The sequence below is a fragment of the Anolis sagrei genome, chromosome 1 (assembly GCF_037176765.1).
Source record: "Anolis sagrei isolate rAnoSag1 chromosome 1, rAnoSag1.mat, whole genome shotgun sequence".
NCBI lineage: Eukaryota > Metazoa > Chordata > Lepidosauria > Squamata > Dactyloidae > Anolis > Anolis sagrei.
The window spans coordinates 189,851,118-189,863,440 of NC_090021.1; the positions used below are offsets into that span (position 1 = coordinate 189,851,118).

Here is a 12,323-nt window from a genome sequence, read left to right on the forward strand (position 1 = left end):
ATATTTTCCATGGTCTACTCATTTCCCGTCTTCCAATGCTCCTGTACTCTTACCTAAAATGTACATTTTGCATACTTTTAATGACTGTTCAATTGTTGCACACATAATTGTCCCTGTGCGACGTCTTTGCTCATATTCATGCCTTTGTTTATAAATAACACAAAACCCTTTGATCCATGTTTTCAAGCAGCAGCATGACGTCTTCTACATTAGCTCAGATAGTAAGAACAAAGTAATATGCTACAGATACAACTGAGTTAGCGGTGACACTGCACTATTTCTGTCCCCTAATCCAGTGAATTCAAGGCAGTTTGTAAGAGGAATCGGGGGAGGGGACTACAATTTGATCAAATGAGCCAAGATGTTTTCCAAATCCAGTTTTAGGTAAAGGTTTCCCCCTGACATTAAGTCCAGTTGTGTCTGACTCTGGGGGGGTGGTGCTCATCTCCATTTCTAAGCTGAAGAACCGGCATTGTTCATAGACATCTCCAAGGTCATGTGGCCAGAATGACTGCATGGAGAACAGTTACCTTCCTGCTGGAGCAGTACCTATTGATCTACTCACATTTGCATGTTTTCGAACTGCTAGTTTGGCAGAAGCTGGAGCTGACAGTGGAAGCTCATGCCGCTCTCCGGATTCGAGCCTACGACCTTTCAGTCAACAAGTTTAGCACCTCAGTGGTTTAACCCACTGTGCCACTGGGGGCTCCAGTTTTATAAATCCAGTTTTAGACCACTTCAAATTCCCATAGCCATTAGCAGTTAATACTCCGATGCTCTTGTTTCAAAATGCCTAATGCAACATTAGTAAACATTACAAAAAATGCACCCAATGTATTCTATATCTTAAAATAACATTTTCTATTATAAGGACAATTTACTCAATATTGCATTAACATATGATTATAAAATACTGCAAATAAGATTTATACACTTTTAGAGAACTCCATACCCTCTCCCTCTGAAAGCCACAGTGTTAAACTTCCCTTCTCACGCCATTAGAACAAGTTGCTTACCTTTAACTGCAGTTTTTTGAGTGGTAACCTGTGAATTCACACAGCAGCTGCAAAACCTAACCTTGGAAACTTCTATAACTTGAGTGACTTTTTGGTGGGCGACCTCTTGTGCCTAGTTGATGCCCTCACTTCTTTCCCGCACTTCTGTTGTGGGAACTACAATCTAACTATTTTGGAAGTTGCCTTCCAAAGTTGAAAGTTGGGCCCCATTCTGGAAGAACGCTAGCATACATATACAACAAATACACACATACATATATACATACAGACTGGTACTTTCATACGACTTGAACAGGAGAGCAGAGCAGGACACCACATAGAGAAGAAAGGGAAGTGGGATGGCTTCATGGATGGCCACTTAAAGAAGCACAGTTTACGCAAACACTTCCTTTCCTTCGTGGTTTCTCTGGCACACATATATGCAGGGGCGGCTCATCCATTATGCGAAGTAAGCGGTCGCAGAACACTTTTTGTTGCCAGGGGCGCAGAGGCACCTCTGTAAATGCCCCTCGACCGCCACTTGAGGAGCACCCCCTCAGCTCACAACAGCCCTAGCAGTCCGGTGGGTGCCTCGGCTTTCTTGCCTCACTGCCGGGTGATCCTCTTCCCAAAGGGGCTGGGCCCTTGAGCCTCGCCTCGCCCCTCTTGTTCCTGCTCCGCTGGGTGCGCGAGCAGAGCTGGCGCTCAATCGTTCTCTGCGTTCGATCCCTTCCCCATGACCGTCTCCCTTTCCCGATCCCTGGCGCTTCACCCGCCTCCTCTCCTCTCCCCAATCCACAGGTGGGCCAAGGGGCGGAGCCGCCACGCCTGGCCCGCTTCGGGTCCGGTGGTGTGTCTGAAGACCCCAGCATGCACACCAAAATCTCCTCTTCTCCTGATTTTCTCTTCAGCCATTGGGACCAAGAGAGAGAGAGAGAGAGAGCCCCTCCAGCTGGAGGTATCTCCCACCTTTCCTCCCTCCTTTGTTTTTGTACCTACCTTCAGGAAAGGTGGGCATCTCCACCTCTCTCTCTCTCTCTCTCTCTCTCTCTCTCTTGGTCCCAATGGCTGAGGAGAAAGTCAGGAGAAGAGGTGACTTTTGGTGCACACGCCAGGGTCTTCAGGCATGCCTCTGGACCCAAAGCAGGCCAGGCAAGGGAGCAAGTGCGGCAAGTGTAGATACTGGGATGTATAGTTCACCTACAATCAAAGAGCATTCTGAACTCCACCAATGATGGAATTGAACCAAAAATGGCACACAGAACTCCCATGACAAACAGAATATATATATCAATGATTGGGGGGGGGGGGGCAAAATACTGTTTGCTTACCATTGAAAATTACCTAGGGCCACCTCTGCATATATGGGAAATTTGCAAAATGTTTAACCAGAAGGAATATGCATCATCCCAGGGGACATAAAACATCTCTCCCAAATACTAGATCAGTTCCCCATCTTTGTAGTGCTCCGTGTCTGGTTTGTAGTGTATTGTGAATTGTTGGGTTTCATCCCTGACTGCACAAATCTCCAGCTCTCAATGAGTAGTTAGCCTAGATAGACTGATGGATTCCTCCCCAATTTCCTCTAGCTAGTTCATTTTAAGAAGGGGTTAGGTAGGGCCAGGGGGTTGCTATACTCATCTTCGCACGCCACTGTCGCCTCTCCTTTGAATACCTAGGAATGTGATCTCTTCAGGGAAACTTTAGATGGTTTTTAAAATTGCCCTGGGCTGGCCATGTGGCCTGTCTCCATTTTCTGGCCTCTTCTCCTTTTGTCTTCTCTAGAGCGAGGAAGCATCTTGCCATTGTCTAAGGCAAGATGTAGTAGACATAGTTTTATTATTTTTCCTTTTTCTTATCCTTAGAAGATAGCTCAGTGAAGCTAGTTAGCTCCAAGAACCTTTCCAATCAAGAATGGATTTCTTTTATCTTTAACTAGCCGTCCCCTGCCATTGCTGTGGCCCACATGGGGGTTCTGTGTGAGAGGTTTGGTCCAATTCTGTCATGGGTAGGGTTCAGAATGCTCTGTGATTGGAGGTGAACTATAAATCCCAGCAACTACAACTCCCAAATGTCAAGATTCTATTTTCCCCAAACTACACCAGTGTTCACTTTTGGACATATTGAATATTCGTGTAGAGTTTGGTCCAGATCCATCATTGTTTGTGTCCACAGGGATCTCTGGATGTAGGTGAACTACAACTCCAAAACCAAAGAACCCACCAAACCCTTCCAGCATTTTCTGTTGGTCATGGGAGTTCTGTGTGCCAGGTTTGGTTCAATTCCATCGTTGGTGGGGTTCAGAATGCTCTTTGATTGTAGGTGAACTATAAATCCCAGCAACTACAACTCCCAAATGACAAAATCATTTTTTTTTGAGTGAAAGACATACATTGGGTCGTTAGGTATCTTGTGTCCAAATCTGGTGTCATTTTGTCCAGTGGTTTTTGAGTTCTGTTAATTCCACAAATGAACATTACATTTTTATTTATATAGATAAACATATTATTTTTGATCCTATGAAGTTGAAGATCTGCAATCCTGTTCCATCCTGAATGTAAGCCAGTCCTTGCTCACTAAACGTAAGTTTCTGCTGCTATATTTTTGGTGGAATCACCCCCCAGAGAGGGTTATTTTTGAGCCTAACAGCTCCTGATTCCCAACATGAATATCCACGGTTGTAATCACATAGGTGTCCCCGGTGGCGCGGTGGGTTAAACCGCTGAGCTGCTGAACTTGCTGACTGAATGTTCGAATCCATAGGATGAGCTTTCGCTGTTAGGCCCAGCTTCTTCCAACCTAGCAGGTCGAAAACATGCAGTGAGTAGATCAATGGGTATCTCTTCAGCATGAAGGTAACAGTGCTCCATGCAGCCATGCCGGCCATATGACCTTGGAGTTGTCTATGGACAAAGCTGGCTCTTCGGCTTAGAAATGGAGATGAGCACCAACCCCTAGAGTCAGATACAACTGGGCTTAATGTCAGGGGAAAACCTTTACCTAATCACATAGGAGCTATACACATATCCTCAGAGTAACACAATGAAAAAAGCTGAAGCAACCACCGCAGCCCTTGTGGAGTTACACTCCAAGACTAGTGAGGCCAAAATTCTTTATTGTGCGGCCACAACCACCCTCACTGTTCAAGTAGGCTGCTCGTTCTGCCCCTTGGTGAAGACTCCTTTCCAGCACTGGAATGTGTCCACATGGCCATTTAGGGCTATGGGTGGGGAAGGAATACCTGGGAAGCATCTCAGTCAAGAAAAGAGAAGAGATGCCACGCTCCCAGATTTCCAGTGAGTATGTAGCTGAGCTTCTTGTCACCTTTTGCACTGAAGAAGCTTCTCGCATAAATCTGATGGTTCTCTGTGGTTTTTGTATTCAGTGTAAGTCCAGAAGATCTCAGCAATGGATAAAGAATTTAGGATGTACTATTTGATTTGGACTAGCTTGATACCTGGGTTGTTGTAGGTTTTTCGGGCTATATGGCCATGTTCTAGAAGCATTCTCTCCTGACGTTTCACCTGCATCTATGGCAAGCATCCTCAGAGGTTGTGAGGTCACCTCCTCCAGTTTTGCCAAATGAAAGAAATTGTGGGAAATGAGGAGAGATTTCTCTAAACCATGAGGAGTTACTGCCAAAAGACTTCCCAATTTCTAGAACAGAGTGTAGCCTTTGAGATGCATGGGACTCCTAAATCCTTCTTGTCATATTCATAACATTCCTCAGATATATATATACATTTTAATTGACATAATTTGCCACGGAAAATCATTCGCAGATCATTAAAATCAATGGAATAGTCAATGTGGTTCCTTTTAGTTCAACTTAGATCATCAATAAGAAATTAATTAAAGCTCCATAAAGTACGTTTAAGCCTCATTTCTCTATAACTAACAATTTAATAATATTTAACAAGCATACGTGTGTAATTTTATTTGTCAATAAGAGGGAATGATTTTAGAGCATTTAATAATCCACAAAGAATTACTTTTTAATGTATTTCAGCCAATTTTAATCTATTTAACATGCGCAGAGTTAATTTTATGTATTTTTAATTGCTTAAAAACCTATCTCCTACAATAGGCACAACACTGGAATATTTAGCCAGCCTGATGCGTGCACACACACATCTGCATTGTGGAAGATTTAAAAGATAGGCTACACAAATATTGTGTGAACCCCTTTGTGTGGGTCATAGAACAGAAAACACAAAGAATTTCAGAAAATGTATTGTCGAAGTCTTTCATGGCTGGAATCACTGGGTTGTTGTAGGTTTTTCGGGAGATATGGCCATGTTCTAGAAGCATTATCTGCTGACGTTTCGCCTGCATCTATGGCAGGCATCCTCGGTCCTCACAACCTCTGAGGATGCTTGCCATAGATACAGGCGAAACATCAGGAGAGAATGCTTCTAGAATATGGCTATATTGCCCAAAAAAACCCTACAACAACCCAGTTTTAGAAAAAAATGGATCAATCACTCCCATGAAATGTGGATTAGATTAAATATGAGCTCTACAGCAGTGAAACAAACTTTCCACATCTTATACTCATTGGCCTTGCTTCATGCAGGTGGGGTAAAGATTCGGGAGACAAAAGCTGGTAAGCAATGCACAGTGCCCTAAACTGAAACCACTAAAAAAGTAAATTAGAAGTGGCAGTTGCCTTTGAGACCAAGATTTGTTCCGGCCATTTAGAACAATGACGCTGCTGCGCTAGAAAATGGATTAGTCTGTCTATATGATGGATTATAGCTACTGAACACCGCAACTAAAACAGGCCATTCTTTTGCTAGTAAAAGCAAAGTGTGTGTGAGAGAGTGAGTGAGTGTGCACTTGCCTTCACATTGCCTATCAAACTGAGGTACTATATATATACGTGCCTTCAAGTCACTTGTTGACTTACGGCGACCCCAGTGAATATCATGAGGCTTTCTTGGGCAAAGAATACTTACAGGTGGTTTTTCAGGTTTCTCTCTCTGAAATATAGCTTACAGCACCTGGTAAATGTTGGCAGACTCCCATCCAAATACTAAACAGTGCTGACCACTGTTAACCTCCAAGATCAGGTGGAATCTGGTGCCTCTTTGTTTTGTGTTTTTAAAAAATCAAGGTAATTAACAAGAATAAGTTACTATAACTTGTATCAGGGGGTGTATCAAGGAGCATGTAAATGTACTGTAGTACATACAACTGCAAGATGATTGCATACATTAAATGATCTATTAAATGAATTCAAACTACAAGAAAGGAGATTCCATCTGAACATTAGGAAGAACTTCCTGATTGTGAGAGCTGTTCAGAAGTGGAACTCTCTGCCCCGGAGTGTGGTGGAGGTATCTTCTTTGGATGCTTTTAAACAGAGGCTGGATGGCCATCTGTCTAGGGTGCTTTGAATGCAATTTTCCTACTTCTTGGCAGAGGGTTAAACTGGATGGCCCATGAGGTCTCTTCCAACTCTATGATTCTATGATTTTATGATTCTATGAATATAAGCAAATCTGACATGTTTCCCTCTTATGGAAACAAAAGCTAGATATACATAATTTTTTTACTTTTCTTTCTTTCTTTTTTATTTTTTCTTTCCTTTCTTTTTTATTACAATGCTTTTCTTTTAAAAATGATCTAGAATGTGGAGACCTGGTGGCACAATAGGTTAAAACCCTTGTGCCAGCAGTATTGCAGAGTACAGATAAGAGTACAGATAAGCTCCCTCTGTCAGCTCCAGTTCCCCATGCAGGGACATGAGAGAAGCCTCCCACAAGGGTGGTAAAACATCAAAACATCCGTGTGTCACCTGGGCAACATCCTTGGAGATGGCCAATTCTCTCACACCAAAAGCAACTTGCAGTTTCTGAAGTCTACACATTAAAAAAAAATCTAGAATGTGAAACTTCCTTCTCTTCTTCATTGCTCCAAAATATCTATACCCTAAAGTCTGAAGAGTTGGAGAGTGCTCACAAAAATAAATTACAATTAAGACATTGAGCATTCAAATCAGCAGGGCATTTGACATTGATTTCAATAGGATATAGGTTTCATCTGAATTATTATTACAGTAAGACTATTTATTTATTTATTTATCGGATTTGTATACCGCCTTTCTCAGCCAGAGGCGACTCAAGGCGGTAAACAGTCAGCAGCAATTCAATGCCATAACAAATATCAAAATACAGTTAAAACTATTATATAAACAATTCAGCATTTAAAATGTAATATAAAAAGCAAATATATCTGTAAAAACAAGATCCTCGGCGTCTCCTTACTAAAATCGTTGCATCTGCATCTCCAACAGCTTTGTACCCAGCCATATTGCGATTATGTGAAACCACTGATACAAAGAAATACCATGAATTACATCACTTCCAGCCCAACCATAATATAGAGTTGTGTTGGAAAAACTAGAGATTCCTAGAGGAGTAGGTGAAAACACGGGTAGTTGTGGGGGTCTCCATTTAATTTTCCTTCCCTAAATCATTACTGGCATGACTGAACAAACATTAAAATTACTCATGAACATCTGCTGTCACAGATAAAACACATCCCAAGCGCCAACCTATACATTTTTATTATTTCCTAAGAGCAGAATCTTTCATTGGATTTTATTTTTACAACTCGGCGCCTGAGTCAGAAATGAGTCACCAAAGATGATGGCTTCAACTGTCACAAAAGTTGCATAAATTATCCTAATTCATCTTGAAAACAACTTTATATTGTACTTTTCAGGTCAACTTCATCCGTGTTTTTAGTATTTAATTAACAGTTTCGCACTACAGCATTACTGATTCCAAGCTCAGTAGTACTAAATGATGTGTCTGTATGTAGCAGTTACACAAGAGATACCTTGCAAGTAACAATCAGATGTAATTCTACCTGAACTAACATCCTCCTTAATTTGTCACAGCAGCTAAATTAAAATTTGCAAATAAATCTTGAAATACAGTAGTAGGGCAACAAAAGAGTCCTTAATCCTCACAAGGCCACCGAGCCCTGTGAGTCTTACATCTTAGAGGAAGGACTTAATTCTTTGAGATTTCAACCTGCAACAGAAGTAAAACTCTTTCACTGGACTACAATTGGGAAGCTTCACTTATACAGCACAGTACAGATATTGGGGAAAGCAATGCTCTCAGCCAAATAAAGGAGCATTTTGCTTCACACAAGACAGGAACAACTGGATCTCAATGGAAGCTACTTTTGTGTTACTATGAAATGTTATGACCTGTCTTTTATTACCCTTTGTCCTTAATGTATTTAAAACAAGTATCTCAATAAATCTTCAAGGAGTTTTACAAAAGCAGCCATAGAGTCAACAAGAAAAACCTCTTGGGATGCTAGGTTTACTTTGACCCTTTACACTCAGCTGTACAAAATCCACACTGAACTGGGTTTTAGCACAATGCGTTAAACCGCCAACTGCAAAAAATCCTGCTGATCAAAAGGTCGACAGTTGAAGATTGGGTTGGGGTGAGCTCCTAACCATCAGTCCAGCTTCTTCTCACCTAGCAGTTTGAAAACAGATAAATATAGGTACCACTTTGGCAGGGAGGTAATAATGTTTTAATATCCTTGTTATGGTTTTATATTATGTGTTAATGTTTTTAAACGTTTTATGGTGGTTTTGGGCATCAAATCGTTGCCATTGTCAACCGCCCTGAGTCGCCTGAGGGCTGAGAAGACGGGGATACAAATACAGTGTGTATATATATGTGTGCGTGTAAATGGCATCCATGCAGTCATACTGGCAATTCAACCAGGAGAGCATCCAAGGACAAAAAGCTCCTCAGCGTGGAAGATGGAGCGACAGCACCCCCTGTGGCCAGAGTCGAGCACAGCCTCCAGATGTCGGAGATGGAAAAAGATGGGAAGCCTTTACCTCTGTTTATGTACTGTCTGTCTTTGTTAACTGTATAACAAGATTGAATGTTTCCTATATATGTGCACTGTAATGCATCCTGAGTCCCCTCAGAGAGATGGGGCAGAACAGAAATAAAGATGATGATGATGATGATGATGATACTAGCTATCCCCTGCCATGCATTGCTGTCGCCCACATGGGGGTTCTGTGTGGGAGGTTTGGCCCAATTCTATCATTGGTGGGGTTCAGAATGCTCTGTGATTGTAGGTGAACTATAAATCCCAGCAACTACAATTCCCAAATGTCAAGATTCTATTTTCCTCAAACTCCACCAGTGTTCACATTTGGGCATATTGAGTATTCGTGTAGAGTTTGGTCCAGATCTATCATTGTTTGAGTCCACAGTGATCTCTGGATGTAGGTGAACTAAAACTCCAAAACCAAAGCACACTGCCCACCAAACCCTTCCAGTATTTTCTGTTGGCCATGGGAGAACTGTGTGTGGAATTGGTTCAATTCCATCATTGGTGGAGTTCAGAATGCTCTTTGATTGTAGGTGAACTATAAATCCCAGCAACTACAACTCCCAAATGACAAACTCAATATTTTTGGAGTGATGGTCATTCCTTGGGTTAGTAGGTGTCTTGTGGCCAAATTTGGTGTCAATTCATCCAGTGGTTTTTTAGTTATGTTAACCCCACAAACAAACATTACATTTTATTTATATAGATGGCAGTGTGGACTCAGATAAGCCAGTTCAAAGCAGATATTGTGGATTATCTGCCTTTATATTCTGGGTGTATGGATAGCCCTTTGACACACACATGTGATAAAACAGTAAGATGCATTTGTAGATTTAATATGATTTCAATGCAATCTCTCTTCCTTTGACCATCAACAGCACTTTACTACAATTTGGAGTATCCTGATTGCCATTTTTCCTCCTGAGCACCCATCATAATTTAGTTCTCAAAATAAAGAAAGAAATTACTGTAGATTGCAGACCATATTTCAATTGCGAGCATTCCTTTGCTAATGTAAACTCTTAAGCAGGATGCTAACAATTCCCCACTTACTTCTAAACCTCAGCTAAAGAGAATGTGATTGGATGGTACACAAGTATTTACAGAGAAAACAAAACAGAATGCTACATTGCTTTAACACTATCTGGAGGTGTTAAGAAAATACCATACGAAGCATAAAGGAAAATAGAAAAATACTGGCAGGGAAGAGAAGATATGCACAGTCTTCACTACTGCAAGAGTCTGAGGTGGCAATAGCAATGCTAATTGAATTGACTTTGTCGCCAATGCAAATTGATGCACAGTCTGACCTTGCTACTGTTCTTTTTTTAAAACTCAGGCTACTTTCCTATTCTTAATTAATTGGAATTGTCCTTGAGGATAACGAGAAAGGAACAGAGACAGAAAGAGAGATGTTATGCCAAAATTATTATCAAGTCATCTAAGGATACTGAGATTAGTGACATCATGCACTCTGGGAAAACATATGTAGACTAAGCAGATTTTTTTTTTTGAGGAAACACACACATATTGAATGAGCGCAGAACAAGCAATTAGGGCCTTTGTTTCCTTACTCTTGTCACAGCTAAATGAACAGATCAATAAAAGCATCTCTGAATGTGTGTATCTTGCTTCCATTTAAATCTCACTGAATCAATCATTTTGCTTTACTTTGGATAGCTTGATTGATAAAACAAATTGCTTTGGACCGTTTCAGATTTACTGCACAATGAAGAAGTTAACAAAATTATTGTCAAGTAATTATAGACTTTCTGTAAGGAGAGCAGAAGGAATAACATTGTCTAACGTGTCATCCACAGTGGAACAAATTATTGTAGCCATCCCTCCACTGCTATAATATCTGATCATGTACAAGGGATAGGAAAATGTGCCTGTGCTCAGCATAAAGATTTCTGTGCATACAATGTTTACGTATGTGCATTCCTCTGCTCTAGTGGTAACCATACACCAAGACAGGGATGTGTATATCTACATAACAATCATGAACTATCTGATGAATAAAATAACACATTTCCCTCTGTAGAGTAATGCACACTGAAATGTGGTATTAGTGTTTTGGATTGACACCAGGACATTCCAGATCAGGATAATACTGCCATATTTAACACACTATTGTGTAGTCTTATTTATTTCCATACAATAAGCCAGCATGGTGCAGTGAGTGGTTTGAACACTGGACTAAGATTCTGGAAGAGCCATTGAAACCCACTGGATTGCCTTTGGCAAGTCATGTTCTCTCTGCTTCATAGGAAAACAATGTTGGGGCATGTAAGAAATCATTTAGTGAGTGTGTTAACTGTAAAATGCAAAGCACAAAGCTGATTGGTTGGGCCACGCTCAGGGAGCTAGCTGAGCCTGGGAATTTTGACAACAGTTTCATGTTTAGGCTGAGCTGTGCAGGTGATTGCAGAGAGAGAGAGAGAGAGAGTTCTTGCTTCGTGAGCTGCTGGAAGAAGTTTTCCACATGGACACCGAAAGACCATTTATATATCTCTCAAAAGGACATTGTGTGAGTCAATGCAACTGATCTCATGATTGTAAATATGTTGTCCTGCATTACAAAGAGTAAACTTCTTGTACTTTATAGATAATTGGCATATTTTCTTTCTCTGGCAAGACGTGGAATAATAAAGCATGAACTACGCCTGATTTTCATTACACCAACAAACAAGGCAAACCCTCTCTGACCAAATCTTGCCAAGAAAACACCTGAAATATTTACTTTAGGATCACCATGAGTCAGAAATAACTCAAATGACAGACAGCAACAAACATGACTTTACAAAGTTCATTTTTTCATCATCTGTAATATAATATTGGTCACATAATTCTCCTACCTGCCATGGCCTCCTCAAGCTTCATGCGGAATCATCAAGACCTAGGACCTAAAAAAGCAAGAAAAGAAGACTGAGCCATACTTACAGCAGACCAATTTAAATGTAACATTTTATATGGTATACAGTATTCATTCGGAGTGCAATACCTTCCTAATAATATGAAGCTGAAGGGCAATTGCAGAATTGATATAAGGTGCTGACACACCCTTAAAACTGCCCCTGAAGACAATTATATGCTCCTAGACCTTGAATACTGATGGCTAAACTGCAAGAGACAACTGGGGGTGCATAAGATGTTATGAAGTCCTTAAATCCAATTCTATTATACAGACTCACTTTGCCCTGCTTGATTTTGATCCTGAGTACCGAGCTACCTATCCTTGACTATGATAACTCTTTGGTTTTGATCTTTGCTTGCCTGCTCCGGAATCTGATCCTGGACAAAATTCCTGGCATGACAGCTGCATAGATTGGGCACGACAGCTGTACGGCTCTAAACAGCCTTCGACCTCATTATACGGTGCTAATTTAGCTGTCACAATACAAACTTCTCTTTCTATTAAAAAGCAGGTGCATCAATGGACAT

The 12,323-nt window shown here is 41.0% G+C and overlaps 1 protein-coding gene across 8 annotated transcripts in view; it reads right to left on the reverse strand.

Moving 5' to 3' along the window:
• OSBPL6 (oxysterol binding protein like 6) overlaps positions 1-12,323 on the reverse strand; it is a 117,258-nt gene that overhangs the window by 68,560 nt on the left and 36,375 nt on the right. For all 8 annotated transcript variants that reach the window (XM_067471294.1, XM_067471289.1, XM_060779741.2 and 5 more), the window contains exon 2: positions 11,738-11,785. The gene's annotated coding sequence lies outside the window, so the exon portion shown is untranslated. The remainder of the gene's footprint in view (positions 1-11,737; positions 11,786-12,323) is intronic.